Here is a 22439-nt window from a genome sequence, read left to right on the forward strand (position 1 = left end):
ACACTCACACTCGCTTCCATGGGAAACCTTTTGCATTCCACACAAACTCACACTCGCTTCCATGTGAAACCTTTTGCATTCCACACACACTCACACTCGCTTCCATGTGAAACCTTTTGAATTTTATACACACACACACTCACACTCACACTCGCTTCCATGTGAAACCTTTTGCATTCCACACACACTCACACTCGCTTCCATGTGAAATCTTTTGCATTCCACACACACTCACACTCGCTTCCATGTGAAACCTTTTGCATTCCCCACACAGTCACTCTCGCTTCCATGTGAAACCTTTTGCATTTTACACACACACTCACACTCGCTTCCATGTGAAACCTTTTGCATTCCACACGCACTCACACTCGCTTCCATGTGAAACCTTTTGCATTCCACACACACTCACACTCGCTTCCATGTGAAACCTTTTGCATTCCACACACACTCACACTCGCTTCCATGTGAAACCTTTTGCATTCCACACGCACTCACACTCGCTTCCATGTGAAACCTTTTGCATTCCACACACACTCACACTCGCTTTCATGTGAAACCTTTTGCATTCCACACACACTCACACTCGCTTCCATGTGAAACCTTTTGCATTCCACACACACTCACACTCGCTTCCATGTGAAACCTTTTGCATTCCCCACACAGTCACACTCGCTTCCATGTGAAACCTTTTGCATTCCACACACACTCACACTCGCTTCCATGTGAAACCTTTTGCATTCCACACACAGTCACACTCGCTTCCATGTGAAACCTTTTGCATTCCACACACACTCACACTCGCTTCCATGTGAAACCTTTTGCATTCCACACACACTCACACTCGCTTCCATGTGAAACCTTTTGAATTTTATACACACACACACTCACACTCACACACACACTCACACTCGCTTTCATGTGAAACCTTTTGCATTCCACACACACTCACACTCGCTTCCATGTGAAACCTTTTGCATTCCACACACACTCACACTCGCTTTCATGTGAAACCTTTTGCATTCCACACACACTCACACTCGCTTCCATGTGAAACCTTTTGCATTCCACACACACTCACACTCGCTTCCATGTGAAACCTTTTGCATTCCCCACACAGTCACACTCGCTTCCATGTGAAACCTTTTGAATTTTATACACACACACACTCACACTCACACACACACTCACACTCGCTTTCATGTGAAACCTTTTGCATTCCACACACACTCACACTCGCTTCCATGTGAAACCTTTTGCATTCCACACACACTCACACTCGCTTTCATGTGAAACCTTTTGCATTCCACACACACTCACACTCGCTTCCATGTGAAACCTTTTGCATTCCACACACACTCACACTCGCTTCCATGTGAAACCTTTTGCATTCCACACACACTCACACTCGCTTCCATGTGAATCCTTTTGCATTCCACACACAGTCACACTCGCTTCCATGTGAAACCTTTTGCATTCCACACACACTCACACTCGCTTCCATGTGAAACCTTTTGCATTCCACACACACTCACACTCGCTTCCATGTGAAACCTTTTGCATTCCCCACACAGTCACACTCGCTTCCATGTGAAACCTTTTGCATTCCACACACACTCACACTCGCTTTCATGTGAAACCTTTTGCATTCCACACACACTCACACTCGCTTCCATGTGAAACCTTTTGCATTCCACACACACTCACACTCGCTTCCATGTGAAACCTTTTGCATTCCCCACACAGTCACACTCGCTTCCATGTGAAACCTTTTGCATTCCACACACACTCACACTCGCTTCCATGTGAAACCTTTTGCATTCCACACACAGTCACACTCGCTTCCATGTGAAACCTTTTGCATTCCACACACACTCACACTCGCTTCCATGTGAAACCTTTTGCATTCCACACACACTCACACTCGCTTCCATGTGAAACCTTTTGCATTCCACACACACTCACACTCGCTTCCATGTGAAACCTTTTGCATTCCCCACACAGTCACACTCGCTTCCATGTGAAACCTTTTGCATTCCACACACACTCACACTCGCTTCCATGTGAAACCTTTTGCATTCTACACACACTCACACTCGCTTTCATGTGAAACCTTTTGCATTCCACACACACTCACACTCGCTTTCATGTGAAACCTTTTGCATTCCACACACACTCACACTCGCTTCCATGTGAAACCTTTTGCATTCCACACACACTCACACTCGCTTCCATGTGAAACCTTTTGCATTCCCCACACAGTCACACTCGCTTCGATGTGAAACCTTTTGCATTCCACACACACTCGCACTCGCTTCCATGTGAAACCTTTTCATTCCACACACAGTCGCACTCGCTTCCATGTGAAACCTTTTGCATTCCCCACACAGTCACACTCACTTCCATGTGAAAACTTTTGCATTCCCCACACACTCACACTCGCTTCCATGTGAAACATTTTGCATTCCCCACACACTCACACTCGCTTCCATGTGAAACCTTTTGCATTCCCCACACACTCACACTCGCTTCCATGTGAAACCTTTTGCATTCCACACACACTCACACTCGCTTCCATGGGAAACCTTTTGCATTCCACACACACTCACACTCGCTTCTATGTGAAATCTTTTGCATTCCACACACACTCACACTCGCTTCCATGTGAAACCTTTTGAATTTTATACACACACACACTCACACTCACACTCGCTTCCATGTGAAACCTTTTGCATTCCACACACACTCACACTCGCTTCCATGTGAAATCTTTTGCATTCCACACACACTCACACTCGCTTCCATGTGAAACCTTTTGCATTCCCCACACAGTCACTCTCGCTTCCATGTGAAACCTTTTGCATTTTACACACACACTCACACTCGCTTCCATGTGAAACCTTTTGCATTCCACACGCACTCACACTCGCTTCCATGTGAAACCTTTTGCATTCCACACACACTCACACTCGCTTCCATGTGAAACCTTTTGCATTCCACACACACTCACACTCGCTTCCATGTGAAACCTTTTGCATTCCACACACAGTCACACTCGCTTCCATGTGAAACCTTTTGCATTCCACACACACTCACACTCGCTTCCATGTGAAACCTTTTGCATTCCACACACACTCACACTCGCTTCCATGTGAAACCTTTTGCATTCCACACACAGTCACACTCGCTTCCATGTGAAACCTTTTGCATTCCACACACACTCACACTCGCTTCCATGTGAAACCTTTTGCATTCCACACACACTCACACTCGCTTCCATGTGAAACCTTTTGAATTTTATACACACACACACTCACACTCACTTCCATGAGAAACTTTTTGCATTCCTTGGAGTGATTATTTGTTAACTTTCTTGAGCGATTGGGATTAAGCTCCTTGTGTTAACGTATGTGAACAGGAATTGAATGGAAGTGCTTTCATGACCTTGCTTTCATTCGGCTTCTTTTTCGGCAAGCCATTAGTATTCTAGTTTCTCGCTGGGCATGTCTTCTGAGGATCATTTTCTCTCTCACTACTTTACACAGATTTTTTTAAAAAAAACTCATGGTGTATGCTTTTACTGCTTATTTTCAGAAAGAAAAAAATGGATTCTTTAAGAATATGATTGCATGGAAATTGCATAAACATTTTGTGAATTCCATAAAAATATAAAAACTAAACAAAGCGCCTCAAAACCATGGCAGCATTGTATTCACTGGAATTCAAGAATAGTGACATGGAAAAAGGGATGGGTAGCAAAAACATTTCATGTCTTTTTTTTTTTTTTTTTACTCAAGAGCACACATTATCCCCAACAACCATTGCATGTATTCTGGACGGGGAGGTGACAATGGGAAGGACGTGGGCGAATCAGTGGCATTCTGAAATGTTCTGCACTTAGGAGGAAGTTCTATAAGGAGTGCTCAGCTGGTAAGTCCCTCTTCTCTGTGCCTTGGCCAGCTCCAGACACCATCCCTTCTGCTAGAGAATGACACGGTGACAAAATTCATCACCGTTCCCGTCCCCGTGGGAAACCATCTTCATGTCATTCTTTAAGGAGAGAGGGAAGAATCAGAGTATGAATGGCCACAACCACTGACCCGCGAGCTTTGCTTTGAAGAATGCTGGTGTAGAAGGACCGAGGTTGAAACAGACACTACAGAATGACAGTCTCTGGTATCCAGAGCAGATATTGTGATGTCATAATGCCTCATTCCACCAGTGCCTAAGAGCCAATCACATCAGTGATGTCACAATGGCTTCATTATCCTTGGCTCACATAAGCACAACCACTGACCCTCGAGCTTTGCTTTGAAGAATGCAGGTGTAGAAGGACTGAGGTTGAAACAGACACTAGAAAATGACATGGGTTTATTTTCCGCGCCCAGAGACAGCTTAAGTCATCTTGGGGGTGGGTTAGAGACCTATAGAGAAGAGGACCCATGCCCTTAAGCCCCTGTAATCACTGCATTGATACTTAAACATGTGCACTGCCCTATACAGCCCCAAAACCCTTTTGTACTGGCATATAAGTGGCTCCTGCAGCCATAAGGGCTATTGGGGTGGTAGATAAGTGGGTCTAGGGGATTCTGGAGGTGGTTTGGGAGGCTCACCATGACCTATAAGGGAGCTGTAGTGAGGAGAAGACATGGCACCCTTTTTGTAAAGTTCACAGCAGTGCCCTGTAAGGTACCCAACTATTTAGGTGCCATGTCTGGGTGTTCAGTCCATCACTTTGCAGACCCCTCCCACAGGGCTTATTCTAGGCATTTTGGACTTGGATGAAAAGTTGGACGGAAATGTGGTATAAAGATGGACGATTTAGTGACTTGGACGATCAGATCGGCAGGATGTATAATTAGACAATTTTTGAAACGAAAAAAAAGTTGGACGTATCTTTTGAAAATGTGTCTTAGGCTGTTTTTAACTTTGGACGACTTGCGATATGGACGTAAATGGACTTAGACGTCCCTTTTGATTATGCCCCTTCACGTTTCCTACCAAAAGGAAAAATTAAGGGATCCTTTTACGAAGGCGCGTTAGGGCCTTAACGCGCGGAATAGCGCGCGCTAAAATGCCAAGCGCTAGCCGCTACCACCTTCTCTTGAGCAGGCGGTAATTTTTCAGCTAGCGCGCGCCTAATCCGGTGCGTGCGCTAAAAACGCTAGCGCACCTTCGTAAAAGGAGCTCTAAGTCTTTCCCAATTTTTCCAGTTCTTGGTAATCATTTGCAAGGCTATCCCAGTCATAATGATAAAGAGTCTGCTTTATACCTTTCTAACGGAGGTTTAGTTGACAGCAATGTCCCACGGATTACCACCTCATAGGACAACGGAATCGAAGATTGCAGTATCAAATTAATTTGTCCCCATATTGAGTTCCAAAAGATAGATGCCTATCGGTGCCTAACACCAAAGTAGGCATGTTTAGGGCTGGAGAAAGAAGCCACTAAGTGCGATTTTGTAAAGGACTTAAGTGCTTATAACGTAGGCTTTTAAAACCCTGGCCTCCATTGCAGGTGCCTCTGTTTTAAGTTTGGCGCTGCTAAGTGTGATTGACATGCAATAGACCCCCTATCTTTTTTTAGGCGCCAATTACAGAATCTTAAGTTACAGAATACTGTCTCAGAACTTAGGTGCTGGCATTTAGGCGTGGCTTTCCGTGGCCCGAATGGATATGCCTAAATGTTTTCAAGCGTATGGCCACCAACCACAATTCTTTATATAGTGGGAGCCTTGTATAGAATCGCGCTAAGTGCTGCGCTGATCAGCGCTGATATTTTTGGCGCCATATTTAGTATTTGGCCCCCTGTAGGCAAATGTTTGAGCATTTCCCAACAGGCAAAATTTGCCATCTTTTGTACAGTTTGGCATGACTTACTCCTGCTGTTGACCTGGCACAAGAGGGCATGGTTAAGCATGGGTGTGCCAACGCCAGCTTACAACAGCAGTGGCGCAGTAAGGGGAAGGCGAGGGGGAGCCGTCTGCCCCAGGTGCCAGGTGGGCGGGGACGTCAGCGGCCCCCTTCCCCTCCTCCGTACCTCTAGCTGTTCACCGTCACGAGCAACAACTTCTGGGTGCCACGCATAGGAAGGGACTTCAGAGGGAGAGCCGCCGGGGTCGCGAGGAGCACTTTGTAGTTGTTACTCGTGGCGGTGAGCTACTAGAGGGAAGGGGGAAGGGAGGGGAGCACAAGCATGGCAAGAAGGATTGGGGAAGGAGCGGGGGGGAGGGGGGACGTAGATGAGGGCAGGTGAGGGACACTGCTCATCCTTGCTATGCTACTGTACACCAGTACAGTACTCCCCCGATATTTGCGGGGGTTCCATGAATACAGTTTTTCATGGGGGAGCCTGAAGAGGGCAGCGGGAGAGGGCAGTAGGAGAGCAGCCGGAGCGCCGCGAGTGCAGGAAATCACTTGCGGTACGCTCCGACCGCCTCTTCCTGCACTAAGTCGGGCCTTATCCAATCAGGAGCTGCGTGTCAAAGGAAGAGGCGGTTGGAGCATACCGCGAGTGATTTCCTGCATTCGCGGCACTTTGGCTGCTCTCTCCTGCCTCTCCCGCTGCCCTCTCCTTGTTGGCGGTTCGCGGTCGGAAAATACCGCGAATGACCGTTACCGCAAACCGCCGACCGCGAACGACCGGGGGAACACTGTATTCTAAAACACCGCTGGCTGAATATCAGGCCTTGGTCAATTTTTAAACTCTGGTTGGCATTTCGATTAAACACTTGGCTGCAATATTTAGATATAATCCTGCAAATGCAGCACTGGCTGATATCCAGATATAACTGCTGAATATCACGGTATAAGAAAAGGAGAATACCAGGTATAACAGTCTTATCTTTATTAAAGAAGATTCAATGGAGCTTTCCAAACAATTGGTCCTCTTGTGTGAGTATATGGGACCCAACACGGTCCGTGTTTCGGAAAACACTCCTTCGTCAGGAGTCCAAAATGTGGAGGTACATAACATTAAGAAACAAAAATATGGAAGACCCAGGGCTACTTTTACAAAGCTGCGCTAGGGCCTTAGTGCGCGGAATAGCGCACTCTAAATTGCCGCATGCGCTAGCTGCTACTGCCTCCTTTGGAGCAGGCGGTAGATTTCCGGCTAGCGCGCGCTAATCCGGTGCGTGCGTTAAAACCGCTAGCGTGGCTTTGTAAAAGGAGCCCCCAGTGTTCCACAGTAAAAACAATTCAAACAATAAAAACAGAAAACTATGGAGGATGATGTCCTTATAAGATGATTTATTTATTTTTTCTTCCCAAAAAACCCATGTGGATGATTATATTTATTTGTGTTTTTAGGGGAGAAGAAATGAATAAATCATTGCGGTACATAACATAACATAACATCGTGCCTCCAAACCGCGTAACCTTAAGTTCAACGTGGTTTACAAAAGATTAAGGGCTCCTTTTATCAAGCCGCGGTAAGGGTTTAACGCGCGGAGTAGTGCGCGTTAAACCGCCTGCCGCGCTAGCCACTAATGCCTGCACGTGATGAAATGTCCGACGCGCTAACCCCGCTAGCGCGGCTTGATAAAATGAGCCTTAGGTGCTCCTTTTACAAAGGTACGCTAGTGGTTTTAGCGCGCGCTAGCCGCTACTGCCTCCTTTTAAGCTGGCGGTAATTTTTCAGCTGGGGCATGCTAATCTTGTGCGTGTGCTAAAAACGCTAGCGCACCTTTGTAAAAGGAGCCCCAAGAATAGAAGTAACATACGAAACTCAGTAGAACTATTTAGGCAGATATTTTGAGAAAAGATCGGCTTTCAACTGGGTTCTGAAATATGTAGAAGAACAAGCTCTACGCAGCAAAGATTGAAATTCTGTATCGTAGGAAGCTGCCTGAAATGCTAGCGTATGAGCCAAAAATTTATTGCTTCCCTGAACAGATGGAAAGATGAACAGGGCAGGTGATCTTCTACTATACGTATGAGATGCTATAAGAAATCTATTGGTTTCTGGAAGTCAATATGGGGACAGATTAATGCAAACAACAAAAAAAAACCCCAACAGTGTCTGCAGTATCACAACTGCAAGCAAGAAACAAAAAAGAGATTGCAGACTGATATGTATAAGATGCAGGCTATATTTATTTTACCCAATGTTAAATGCGGTAACTAATACCACTTTTTTACAAACCAAAAGACCCAACACGGTCCGTGTTTCGGAAAACACGCCTTCTTGCTTGGATTTCTATTTTGCGTTGTATCGTTGACCCACTGCACATACAGGCGGTTGTTTTTTATCCATTTTAATTGCGGTTTGTTGCTTACCTTACTTATCATGGACCCCTGAAGAAGGCGTGATTTCCAAAACACGGACCGTGTTGGGTCTTTTGGTTTGTAAAAAGTTGGTATTAGTTACCACATTTAACATTGGGTAAAATAAACATAGCCTGCATCTTGTACATATCAGTCCGCAGCCTCTTTTTTGTTTCTTGACAGATTAATGCAATACTTGACTTTTCATTCCCATTAACGTATGAACTGGTAATTTGCAGAATATTAGTATATGTTAAACCGCCCATAGAGCGTTATAAAAGTTGTCTTTTTTTTAGTCATGACTGGGATTGCTATGCAGATGATAACGCATAATTGGAAAAAAATCATGATCGTCTTAATTTCTCGTTTTGGTGGGCAAATTTATGCTCCATGTATAGGAATGAGAAAATGAATGCGGAATTATTAGGACATGGTCATATATTTACATTGGTTTAGGAGCCATTGACATCTTTTATGAAGGCAGAATAACTGGGTTGTTGTTTTATTTTTGGAATACTTCTATTCACATCCAGGGTGGGTGGGTGGTGGGAGGGAATACCTTATTATTATTATATAAGATAAGGATTTTGAAAATATAAATATGTATTATTGATTTATAGTTTTATAGTTTTCTAATAGAAGGGTGGGAGGGATAAAGATTCTGTATGTGTATATTTTATAAGCTGAATGTGCATTCTGTGATTTATTCTTTGGTTGATAATATGTTTAGTGCACTGTAAAGTTTTTTGGAAATTAATAAAATATATTCTCAAAAAAAAAGAAAAAAGAAGTCTATCGGCCATATAGAGCGGAGTAGCATACACGACTTTGTAGCCGAGACAACCTACCGTATTTTCACGCATATAACGCGCGCGTTGTACACGATTTTACAAACCGTGCATTACCATGCGCGTTATACGCGTGAGCGTGTTTTACAACTTTTTTTATATAGTTCCCCCCCCCGACGTCCGATTCACCCCGCAGGACCGCTCGCACCCCCACCCGAAGGACCGCTCGCACTCGCACCCTGAAGGACCGCTCGCACCCCCACAGCCTCCCCCCCCCATCATGGAGAAGCTCCTACCGTTGTCCTGCTGCTTCCTCTGCCGGCGGTCCCGGCCCTTCTGGGAGCCCTGCGTCTGCTGCTTCCTCTTCCGGTGGTCCCGGCCCTTCTGGGAGCCCTGCGCCTGCGCTGCTTCCTCTTCCGGTGGTCCCGCAGAGAAAGGGTGGGACCGCCGGAAGAGGAAGCAGCGCAGGCTCAGGGCTCACAGAAGGGCCGGGACCGCTGGCAGAGGAAGCAGCAGGACAACAGTAGGAGCTTCTCCATGATGGGGGTGGGGGGGGGTGGGGAGGCTGTGGGGATGTGAGCGGTCCTTCGGGGTGGGGGTGCGAGCGGTCCTGCAGGGGGGGAGGATGAATCGGACGTCAGGGGGGGGGCATCAGGCTTTCAGGGTGGGGACAGGACTTCAAGGGGGAGAGGAGAGTCGGGGCGGGCAAAAGGAGAGTCGGGGTGGCCAGAGGAGAGTCGGGGCGGGCGAAAGGAGAGTCAGGCGGCAACGGGAGAGTCGGGGCGGCATGCGCGGTATAAGGGTGGGCGCGGTATATAAAAATTTATTTACATAAATTTGTGTTCCCCGCGCGCTATACCCGTGTGCGCATTTTACACGGGTGCGCGGTATATGAGTGAAAATACGGTAATTTAAACAAAATGCGAGCTTCCATCGGAAGCCAATGCAACGCGCGGTAGAACGGTGCCACATGGTCCTATTTCTTCAGGCCATAGATCAGTCTGACTGCCGTATTCTGAATTAGTCTAAGTCTGGCCATATCTTTCTTAGTACTTGTCATATAAACAATGTTGCAGTAATAAGAACATAAGAACATAAGAACTGCCACTGTTGAGTCAGACCAGTGGTCCATCATGCCCAGCAGTCCGCCCCTTTGTACCACAGCATCTATCTGACTTTTCATAGTCAGATGTTGATCAATAACAACTCCCAATATTTTAATCATCGGATGAATTGTATACAGTATGGAGTTTATATTAATTGATGGTTCATGGGCAATTTTGTCTTGCGCGTGCGCGTGATTGTGTTGTTAAAATTTCTTGCGCGTGTGTCATATTTCGCTGCGCGCAATTGTCCTGAGCTAAGTTGTCATGCGCTCAATTGTCTTGCGTGCAATTGTGGTTGCGCTTAGTTGTCTTGCGCTCAGTTGTCTTCACGCAATAGTCCTCGTGCTTTTGTCTTGCGCGCATTTGATTTGCCACCGTCTTGGAGCACCTAATTAAAACAACTGTCCTTAGAAGGACAGACGATGTTAAAATTCTGTGAGGCTGCTAAGGACAATTATTTTAATTAGGTTCTCTGCGCTGATGTGCCTCCACATTTATGACCCCTGATGATGGAGTGTTTTCCGAAACACGGACCGTGTTGGGTCCCGTGTACTCACCCAAGAAGACCATTTGTTTGAAAAGCTCCATTGCATCTTCTTTAATAAAGATACCTTGTACACCAACTCTGTAGTATTCTTCTTTTGTTTTGTCGTTCGACTTCTCTACTGCAGATTGGTTGAATTGTTTGTTGTTGTGAATATCACGGTATAAGATGTCGATAATTCAGCCACGGGTGTAAGGTTCAAAGTTCACTTTATTGATAGCACTGCAAGAACTTGAAGACTCGACACTGACAGTGTTTCGACATCTATGCCTTTGTCAAGAGTCATGACAAATTAAAAGCAATAAATATAATATGAAGCACATAATAATAATAAAACCCTAAATGCGCATGCGCACTCCTACCTCCGTGATCCGTAGCTCCGTGGCAGAGAAATGTTAAAGCGTGCAGCATGTGTGCACATTCGGCACATGCGCGCATGATGGTTTGCTACGAGTGTGCGCGTGGCAATTTCCTGTTTCCTGTGGCGGTTACCCTTTCCACTGTATACAATACAACGTGGTAAAAAAAGAAAGAAAAGGGTAGGTGGGAGAAGGGGCACGATAAACAGACAGGCAGTGGGCAGGGACATTGACAGACAGACAGAAATAGAGACACACACACTGAAAGACAGGTAGGTGGGAGAAGGGGCATGAGAAACATACAGGGAGGGGGCAGGGAGAGAGATAGAAAGAAAAAAAAGACAGTACACAAGGAGAGAGAGACAGAAAAAAAGACAGACAGACATACAGCGGCCAAGGAGAGAGACCAAAATAAAGAAAGATAGACAGACAGTGGCCAAGGAGAGAGAGAGAGAGACAGAAATAAAGACAGACAGACATACAGCACCCAAGGAGACAGACAGCAAAAAAAAAAGACAGACATTTAGGGGTCCTTTTGTCAAGCCGCGCAAGCGGGGTTAGTGCGTCGGACATTTCATCATGCGCTAACCCCCGTAGCCGGCTAAAAAACTAACGCCTGCTCAATGCAGGCGTTAGCGACTAGCGCGGCAGGCAGTTTAACGCGTGTTTAAACCCCTACCGCAGCTTGATAAAAGGACCCTATAGTGGCCAAGGAGAGAGACCGAAATAAAGAAAGACAGACAGACAGTGGCCAAGGAGAGAGAGAGAGAGAAATAACAAAGAGAGAGAAAGAAATAAAGAAAGACAGACATACAGCGGCCAAGGAGACAAACAGCAAAAAAAAAAAAAAAAAAAAAGACAGACATATAGGGCTCCTTTTACTAAGCTGCACTAGTGTTTTTAACGCACGCATGAAATTACCGCGCGCTACTCTTCTAGAAAAATGTCAGCTCAATGCTGGCATTAAGGTCTAGTGTACCCAGCAATTTAGCACGTGCTATTCTGCACGTTAGGCCCTAACGCACCTTAGTAAAAGGAGCCTATAGTGGCCAAGGAGACAGAGAAAGAGAGAAAGAAAGACAGACACATCTATTCTAGCACCCGTTAATGTAACGGACATAAAGACTAGTATAAACTAATAAAAGCACATCAAGCAAAAAAAAAATAAAAAAAGTATTATTAAACAGAAAATGATAAAATCAATTAGCAAAGACAAATGGACTAATACATTGAAATTTTGAAAACAAGATATAACTAAACATATTGTTAGACATTTATAAATTAGATAAGCATCTATTAGAACAGGGGTAGGGAACTCCGGTCCTCGAGAGCCATATTCCAGTCGGGTTTTTAGGATTTCCCCAATGAATATGCATGAGGTCTATTTGCATGAACTGCTTTCAATGCATATTCATTGGGGAAATCCTGAAAACCCGACTGGAATACGGCTCTCGAGGACCGGAGTTCCCTACCCCTGTATTAGAAGGACACAAGTAATAAAGAATAAAGATAGATAATGATACACTCGCAGTGCTACTATCAATAAAGTGAACTTTGAACTTTACACCCGTGGCTGAATTATGGACGTCTCATCCTCACGACTCCTTTGTTGTGCCTTGATTTGTCTCGTCGTTGAGGCCTCCTAGGGCTCCCTTTTTGGAATATCACGGAATGCCACAGGCTGTCACTGGTCTCTGGATAAGAAACGATGTTCACCGCCTCTGTACGGACAGGGGCAGCAACTTTTCCGGCCTATCCTAAGTGGTCCGGATGGTGTCAGGTCAAAAGCGCGCCGGGACAAAGGCGCACCCAGACAATTGAGCGCAGCGCGGAGGCGTGCGCCGCTCTAAATTACTGTTTTTAGGGCTCAGATGGGGGAGGCGTGGGGGGGAACCCCCCCACTTTACTTAATAGACATCGCGCTGCGTTGTGGGGGGGTTTGGGGGTTGTAACCCCCCACATTTTACTGAAAACTTCACTTTTTCCCTGTTTTTAGGGAAAAAGTTAAGTTTACAGTAAAATGTGGAGGGTTACAACCCCCCAAGCCCCCCATAACGCCGGCGCGATCTCTATTAAGTAAACTGGGGGGTGCTCCCCAACAAAACCCCCCCGTCGGAGCCCCTAAAAACAGTAATTTAGAGCGGCGCGCGCCTCCGCGCTGCGCTCAATTGTCTGGGCGCGCCTTTGTCTTTCGCGCCGTTGTCTATGAACCGGTCCGGATAGCTACCCAGGGGGCAGTGCTGAATATCACCATCATCAAGATATTTTCTCCCTTCACTCCTCAGCCGCTCCGGTGCTCTCCAGGTAATGCAGGGTCAAACTGTAATAATTTTCACGATGGTGCCACTACAAATGACCGGCTAGTCCCAGTTAGAGACGCTTATTCAACATGGATAAATGCTTTTGAATGTCAGGTGAAATTGTTTTGTCAGTAATCCTGATTAGAATGCCCGGAATGTCAATGCATTTGTTTCTCGCCTAGATTTTGTTGTTATGGTCTCATTCTATTTTATCTCATTTTTTTTTTTTTTTTAGCACACAGGTATTTGTCCCTTTTGTTATTTCCCTGCTGCTTGATTTTAGAAATCTTTCTCCCTGAATGTGCTCTCCAGCTGTACTGTTTATAAGCTTTGCAGATATTACAATGCTTTTTATGGGATTCTGGTAAAGTTCAATGCTGTAATTCAATGTACTGTACCTAGATCGAGAACATTGGGAGCAAGTAAGTGTAATAAGCTTGCCAAGTATAATATTTTTATAAGAAGGAACTAAAAATTTAGAAAGAAATTTGATAGGCTGGTATCTTAATGCATTCTGCTTCATTTTTTCAGTCAAGTTCCTTATATTCAACTTGATGTATTTTCTCTGTATTTATAATGTATTACTTCTTTCCCTGCCATACTGGTATTTTCTGCATTATATTGTAAATGCTTTCTGTCTTTATCTGCTTTTAAGTCCATTATTCTAATTTGTATTTTATCTGTATCCCATGTATTAGCTCACCTTGTTGTGAACCGCCTAGAACCTTTTCGGTATGGCGGTATATAAGAATAAAATTATTATTATTATATACAGCGGTATGCTCTTAATTATTTTCTGTGCTTTAATTGCCAACTAAATTTTCTGAACGTATTTTAAACCTAACGAACTCCATTGTCAGAGAACAGCCCGTGGCACATTTGCTAGTCTGAGCTGAAGATAAGGGCAGCATTGGTGATTAAAGCAAGGACGCTGCCACGGTTACAAAACACAGCTATCCCCGTGCTTTTAATCCTCTTCTGTAATGTAGAGAGCTAGGAGCCAAATTGATTCTAGAGAAACTTGCAGCTGGATAGTCAAAAACACATAGCTATACAGTGACAGCGGGAAGGAGTAAAACGCGGACCCGGCGGATCTTAACTGCTCGTCCTTAAAAGTCTTCATTTATTGACAGCTGAGGTTTCAGATTTCATGTCTGCAGGTCCGCGTTTTAGCCCCTCATTCTACTGCTGTAACTGTCGCCGTTTCTGACCCCCTTGGATCTGTGATGACAGTCTTATTAATAATAATTTATTTGGGGAAACTCTTCAGCTAAGGGAGGTCTGCGTGTTACCCCAGAGTTGCGGCAGGAAAATGTTTGTTTTGTTTGGTTCAACCCGGTCTTGACCCCAGATCAGTGGGGCCCAAGACATCTGCTCTAACCTCTAGACTAGGGCTTCCCGAGTCCAGTCCTCGAGATCTACTGGCAGGCCAGGTTTTCAGGATAACCACAATGAATATGCATGAGAGAGATTTGCCTGCACTGCCTTCTTGGTATGCAAATCTCTCTCATGCATGTTCATTGCGGATAGCCTGAAAACCTGGCCTGCCAGTAGATCTCGAGGACCGGACTTGGGCAGCCCTGCTCTAGACCACTTTCTCAGCTTGTGAAAAGATAAAGTTTTGCCACTTTTAGTCTCAGAATAGGTCATGGCTCTGACAGACCTCCGTGACACTTTAGCTATGAAGGACCCCCAATGCTTCTCCCTCCCTATGCTGGGGGAGTGGTTGGGGGGGGGGATCATTACTTATTCCCTCCACTGGCCATCGGGTCAGTTTGCTTACCTTTTTGGCACTCAGATGCTTCTAAAACAGGTCTAGCTCAAAACGTCCAAGTTCCATCCAGGACGTCTTAGGAGATGTTCAATTATAGCTGCAAAACGTCCAAGCCTAATCCCGCCCAAAGCCCACCCATTCGTCGAGGGCCCCTTGGCACACAAGTACACTGGGCCCCCCTGCCCCGCCCCACCCCACCATGCGCCCAGGCGGAAACAGAAAGCTGCGCCAGAGGGAAGCTTTGGGCCAGCAGCACCGCTGGCACAGTTACATTTCCCGTTGCCTTTCTTACCCGCGTTGCTTGCTTGTCTTACTTTCCGTCGATGGGGGAGGGCTGCGTTGCCGATTGGGGTGGGGCCCGCATTGCCGATCGATGTTGGAGGGGCCCATCGCCATTTGGAAAAAAACAAAGTTGATGCCCTCCTTCATCGGGCCCCCCTGACCATTTCGGGCCCTAGGCATGTGCCTACTTGGTCTATTGATTAATCCTGCCCTGCATTTACATGCCTCCAACACCCCCCCCCCCCTTGATCCTTGGACACGGAGTGGGGAAAATGTTACGCTGGACATTCAGAAACTTGGTTTCAAAAATCAGCACTTGGATGTTTCTGCAAGCATAACATCCAAGTGCCAACTTAGGCAGTTGTGTGGGACGTTTTTCTCTTGATTATACCCCAGAAAGCTATCTAGATGCAGAATAGCATTGCCATCTCTGTAGGTAGCAGTGCTGAATATATGGAAATAAGTTCAAAGCTGTGGCTGGCATTAAAAAAAGCCCCAAAAAATTCAAGAAAAGGATGCCCAAAATAAATCACAAAAATATTGCACCCTCCAACAAAACAGGACAAAAAAAAAAATCACCTTTCTTTCCAAAAAAGGGAGAAAAGACCTCAGTGTCTAATAGGGGCTTTATAAGCTTCCTACATAGATAGGCTAGTTTTAAACAGAGTTTAATCCTAGCAGACACATCCTTGGTCAAAAAACTCCCAAATTACATGTGAAATTCTATTCTTAATTTTTCTTATGATTATCTTATAATTTTCAAATTTTTCATCGTATTTTCAAAATCGTATTTTCAAAATTAGTCTCTCATGTTAAACAATTGAACAGTTGTTTTTCAAAATAGAAGTCACTTATCTGAATATTGGTATTCAAGTGTAGTCCTGGGGTTAAGAAAGCAGGAAAAACTGCTCCATGGAAGAAAAGCTACCAATCATCCAAGCTAAATATTCTTCCAAAATATCCAACAGGGCCCCCCTGTTTCGCAACAAATGCTTCTTCAGGGATTTGCTGCAAAACATAAGGAACAAATTGTAGAAAGTTTCCAAAAACATTAGAAATCAATCAAAAAAATGATAGCTTTACCCACAGCGATCATACACCCGCTTCCACTCCTGTCATAAAAATGGCCCCCTCGGCGTTCATGCTGATAAGCATCTCAAGACGTCACCACGCCGAAACGTGATGACGTCATCCTTATGCAAATCACAACAAAAACGTGATGACATCATCATTATGCAAATCCACTCTCTCATAACAAACTTTCAAAACCAGGCTTTCCAATCCACCCCGCCTGGTTTTGAAAGTTTGTTATGAGAGAGTGGATTTGCATAATGATGATGTCATCACGCTTTTGTTTTGTTGGAGGGTGCAATATTTTTGTGATTAAAAAAAAGCCCAACATTGACCACTAGATCTGAATAGTGACCTACGGAGTCTAACCAGACCAGTGCGTATCAGTTTTGTTTGTGCCCGTGACGCCATAATTGTGAGCAAGTAATATGGTATGACACTTGGAGGTACAGAATAATGATGACCTTACTGAAAGCCCACCCAGGTTGCAACCGCAAACGTAAGTTTTGTGATTCCATTTCAGGTCTTGCTCCACAGTTTAGGACGCTCTGATCTAGGCTCTGATAGCTTTTAAAGAAATGACGGATAGATGTTCTGCTACCAGAGACTTCCAGATATTTATTTAATTTTCTATACCGTTCTCCCAGGGAAGCTTGGAACAGTTTACATTAAATTATTCAGGTACTCAAGCATTTTCCCTTCTCTGTCCTATCTAATGTACTTGGGAGAATGGGGGGAATTGGGTAACTTGCCCAGGGTCACAAGGAGCTGTGTGGGTTTTGAACTCACAACCGTGGGACGCTGAGGCTGTAGCTTTAACCACAGTGCCACATGTTATAGCTGGAGATTTTTTGCTGCGCGGGAATTCCCGCAATAGGGCTCAACAGAAGATGCACCCCCCCAAAAAAAACAAACCCCAAAACAAAACTGGAGTAGTACCAATTAGAGACAATTAGCAGAAAATTAATGGGCGAAGTCTTGTCATTCTTGTGCGCAGGGAGTTAAAGTAACACCTCATCAGAAAAGAGATTAATAGCTCTTAGCGACTCATGAGGATCCTGAGGCCAGTGTCTTCATTCATTTCCCTTTCTTTGTGACTGTCTTTGTAGTATGTTTTTAAATTACCTCCAAGGACATGTAGAGACAAGTCAGGGACCTTGATGGACTCTGCTGATGTGGTGGTTTTTGTCTTTGGATATTTGTATCAAATGTTCCGTTTCTTTCTCTGTTATTAGTCGGCCAATGCAGGCATGCCGGATAAAAGCTTTGCATATTTTACCCCGTGAAATACTGTGAGAAAAAAACCATGTCATATGGCAGAAGCTACTCACAAAATCTTCTTTTTTTTTCTGAGTACCTCAAAAGCAAGACTTATGGCTAGATTCACTAAGCCCACCGATCAAGTCCCGACCACTTAGCGACCCCAACCCGATTCACTAACCTTCCGATCAACACATGCAAAAGAGGGGAAGGGCATGCAAAAGTAGGAAGGCAGTGATTCACAAAACAATTTCATCTTCTCGTCACTCTCTTCTTTCCATCCAGTCTGCCCTATCTCTGTCCTCTTTCTATATTTCTTCCAGAAAACATCTGCCTCCCCCCTTCCATCTCTCTTTTCCCTCCATTGGTCTTGCTTCCATCTTCTTCTCTTCCCTTCTTTCCCCTCCCCCCATGGCCTGGCATATCTGTCTCCTTACCTTCCATCTCTCCCTCACTCTCTCATGGTTTTTAGCATCTCTCTCTCTCTCTTTTGCTTTCCTCCCCTAAGATCTGGTATCTCTGTCTCCTTCCCCTTTTCCTCCCCCCCCCTATATCTGGTGTCTCTGTCTCCTTCCCCCTTCTCCATTCTCTGGCATCTCTCTTCTCTCCTTCCCCCTGTGGTTTGGCATCTCTCTCTCTTTCTCCCCTCTCCCTTCCCTTTACTGTTCTTCCCTGGTCTAGATTAAATTCTTTCTTATTATTCAGTCCTCAATTTCTCTCTTATCACTATGTCTACGTACAGCTTGCCACCTCTTTCCTTCAACCCCCCTCCAGTATCTCACTGTATCCTCTTCCTTCCATCCAGCCTGTGCCATGTTTTTCTTTATTCCATCCTTCCATTCATCATGTGCCCTCTTTCTCTACCCCCTTCCATTCAGCATCTTTTTTTTCTCTCTCTCTTCTCTCCACTTCCATTCAGAGTCTGCTCCCTTCTCTTTCTCCTTCTCACTTCCTTCCATCATCTGCTCCTCTCCCTCTTCCCTCCCTACTTTACTTCCGTCCATCGCCATGCCCCCCTCCAAATACAGGCAGTCCCCGAGTGTGGGAATTCTATTGTAATCATGTGAGCAAGACTGGGCTTATGAGCCTTGAAAACACAGCCATACAAAGGTTGGGGGTGTGTGTGGGAAACAAAAGTCAGTTTATTTAAGTGCAGGGGAGTGGGTGACTTATTGCCCTCAAAGGCTAGAGCAGTTAAGCACAAAACTTCCCAGTCCCAGAGTTAAGTGCTCTATTTCAGTATTCAGCACCTTTGGGCACAGGCTTAGACTTTAGTTCCAACAGTTCGGTTCTGCAGTTCAGATCTGAGAAGAGCTTCTACAGCTTAAAGGTCTGGGCCCTCTTAATTCAACTCTGGCCCTGTTTTTTAATACTTCCTGACAGCTCTCCTCATAGCTCCACCTCTCATGTTCTATGTATATCCAACAAGCTGCAAAGACCTGTCGCGTCTATCGCTTTAATATCACCAAAATTCGCCCCTTCCTCTCTGAGCACACTACCTGGACCCTTGTCCAAGCTCTCATAACCTCAAGAAACTCTGCTGCGCAACTCATCTTCTACCAACCTCGTTACGCTCATGTCACCCCTCTCCTTAAGTCACTTCACTGGCTTCCTATCCGCCATCGCATGAAGTTCAAACTCCTATTGCTGACCTACAAGTGTGTTCATTCTGCTGCCCCCTCAATGTCTCTCCTCACATCTCTCTCCTTATACATCTCCCAGAGAACTCCGTTCCTCAGATAAGCTGCTCTTAACTTTACCCTTCTCCTCCACTGCCAATTCCAAACTTTGTTCCTTTTATTTAGCTGCCCCCTATGCCTGGAATAAATTACCTGAGTTTGTCCGTCAAGCCCCTTCCCTTGTTTAAAAGTAGACTGAAAACCCAATCTTTTTGATATAGCTTTCAATCCTTAACCCTACTCCTCTGCCCTCCAACCCAGCCAGCTGATTAACCGTTCCCCTTAACTGTATCCATGACATCCTGTCTGTCCGTCTTGGCTGTTTAGATTGTAAGCTCTTTCAAGCAGGGACTGTCTTCTTTGTGACTGTACAGCACTGCGTATGCCCGGTAGTGCTACAGAAATAATTCATAGTAGTAGTGTAAAGAGTTTGAGTCTTTGGGAAGCGGAGCTAAGGTTGTGATGTCATAATGTCTCATTTCACCAATAAGAACCAACCTCATCAGTGATGTCACAATGGCTCGATTGTCCTGTACTCCCCTCTGCCCTTCAACCCAGCCAACAGATTAACCGTTCCCCTTAACTGTATCCATGACATCCTGTTTGTTTAGATTGTAAGCTCTTTCGAGCAGGGACTGTTTTCTTATTCTTTGTGAAACTGTACAGTGCTGCGTGTGCCTGGTAGCGCTATAGAAATAATTAACAGTAGCAGTTGAAATCGTATGAAAGATTTCTTATGACTTCAGGTCTCCTTTACAGCTCTTGTGAAGCCAGCCAAGTCTGACTGCTGTGGGGCTCTCCATTTTTGCTAGGAAAGCAAACTGAGGGGGAGGAGGGGAGGAGGGGGGGAGGGGAGAGAAAAAGAGGTGTCTGGAAAGGGAAGGACAAAAAAAAAAAAAAAGAACTCTCAGCTTCTTGTAGGCGGATGCCTAGTCCTGCGATGGAGCTGAGCTCTGCATTTTGTCCAACTTTGCAGCTACATCTGTGTTTTATCTTTTTTTTTTTTTTTTTTTGCTTTTCCTCCTTTGGATTTAAGCTTGTGCCTTTTCAGTTGAAGCTCAAGACTCGCTGCCTTGCGGTCCTTTTACGAAGCCGCGTTAGCGGTTTAAAGCGCGTAATAGCGCGCGCTAAACCACCGGCCGCGCTAGCCGCTACCGCCTCCTCTTGAGCAGGCGGTGGTTTTTCGGCCAGCGCAGGGGGGGGGTTGACGCGTGATGAAAAGTCGCGCGCGTGCTAACGCGGCTTAGTGAAAGGAGCCCTTAGTCTGAAGCTGGTGTGATGAAGTGTGTGAGACTTAACGCGTCGACTAGAGCGGGCTCTCGTGCACACTTGCTTGCACTATAGACGCTTTTTGTACAGAAAGGTGTTCAGTGCAAAGAATCGAGTGAACGCCAGCGTAATTTCCGTTGAAATCCAAATGGCAATAAAGATATTCAACTTCGATGAAAACAAGAGCTTAGAAGGTTTGGCATAGCGAGGGTGAGAGGCACCCGAGGCCACCCTTTTCTCCGTCCCCCTGCTCCTTCCTTGCCCCCCCCTAAAGCATATGTGCCCCTTCTCTTCCCCCGCACCTCATTAACTTTCCTGGTGCGAGCGGCTTCACCAACTTGCTGCTCGTGTCTACGTCGGCTCTCCCTCCGATGCCACTTCCTAGGCGTGGGACCGGGAAATGACATCGGAGGGAGAGCCGATGGTGGCGTGAGTTCCAGCTTATGCGGGCGAACCGCTAAAGGTACAGTTGGGTGGGGGCGAGGGGAAGAGAAAGCGCATGTGCTGCGGGGGGAGGATTGGAGAAAAGGGGTCAGCACCCTCACCAAGGCGGTGCCCAGTGTGGACCCTCCCCCCCCCCCACACACACATTACGCCACTGTGACTAGAGAATTAACGCCGCGAAAAAAAGGTCCAGTGCCCTGATGCAGCTGAGAAGTGAAATGCCAGCTCGCTAACGTCGGCGAACAGGGACCGGCAAAGAGAGCAGAATTAAACATCTCCATAGAACAACGGAGTAGAGAGCTGCACGGGAACGGGGACGACGGGAATCCCGCGGGACCCGCGGGCATCCCGCGGGTTCCCCCTTTGGGTCACGGGGATCCCGTGGGGACGCCCCCTAGGGTCGCGGGGATCCCGTGGGGACGCCCCCTAGGGTCGCGGGGATCCCGTGGGGACGCCTCCGAGGGTCGCGGGGTTCCTGCGGGGCTGGATGTACTCAGTCGCGCGGCTCTTCTCCCTACCTTCTCTGCTTGCAGCACAGAGCCGAACGGAAGTCTTCCCGACGTCAGCGCTGACGTCGGAGGGGAGGGAGGGCTTAAACAAAGCTGGATGTACTCAGTCGCGCGGCTCTTCTCCCTACCTTCTCTGCTTGCAGCACAGAGCCGAACGGAAGTCTTCCCGACGTCAGCGCTGACGTCGGAGGGGAGGGAGGGCTTAAAACAAAGCCCTCCCTCCCTCCGACGTCAGCGCTGACGTCGGGAAGACTTCCGTTTGGCTCTGTGCTGCAGGCAGTGCAGGTAAGGAGGAAAGTAGCCTCGCGGTTCGAGTGGCTACCAAGGGAGGGGGCGGTCCGCCCCGCCCCGCCCCGGTTGCAGCACAGCCGGCCAGGTCCCCTTACTTTTGTGGCACTTCCCCGACCGACCGACAACAGCCCCGGTCCGACAATCCTCCCTGCCCTGTAGCCGCGAATCTAAATTATCTTCTTACAGCAGCTGTAATAAGGTAATTTAGATTCGCAGTTAAGGGCAGGGAGGTTTGTCGGACCGGGGCTGTTGTCAGTCGGTCGGGGAAGTGCCACAAAAGTAAGGGGACCTGGCCGGCTGTGCTGCAACCGGGACGGTAGAGAAGGAGTGGGGAGAAGGACGCTGAAAGGCCATGGGGAAGACGGGAGGAGGGGGGGAAGGACTCTGAAAGCACTTGAAGACAGAGGAGGGAGAAGGACGCTGAAAGCACATGGGGAATACAAAGGGGTGGAGAAGGACGCTGAAAGGCCATGGGAAGGACGGGGGGGGGGGGGAAGGA

The 22439-nt window shown here is 46.4% G+C and overlaps 1 protein-coding gene across 1 annotated transcript in view; it reads left to right on the top strand.

Moving 5' to 3' along the window:
• Positions 1–22439, top strand: part of KCNK9 (potassium two pore domain channel subfamily K member 9) — a 242851-nt gene that overhangs the window by 59053 nt on the left and 161359 nt on the right. The window lies entirely within an intron of this gene.

Source organism: Geotrypetes seraphini, chromosome 2 (assembly GCF_902459505.1).
Source record: "Geotrypetes seraphini chromosome 2, aGeoSer1.1, whole genome shotgun sequence".
Lineage (NCBI taxonomy): Eukaryota > Metazoa > Chordata > Amphibia > Gymnophiona > Dermophiidae > Geotrypetes > Geotrypetes seraphini.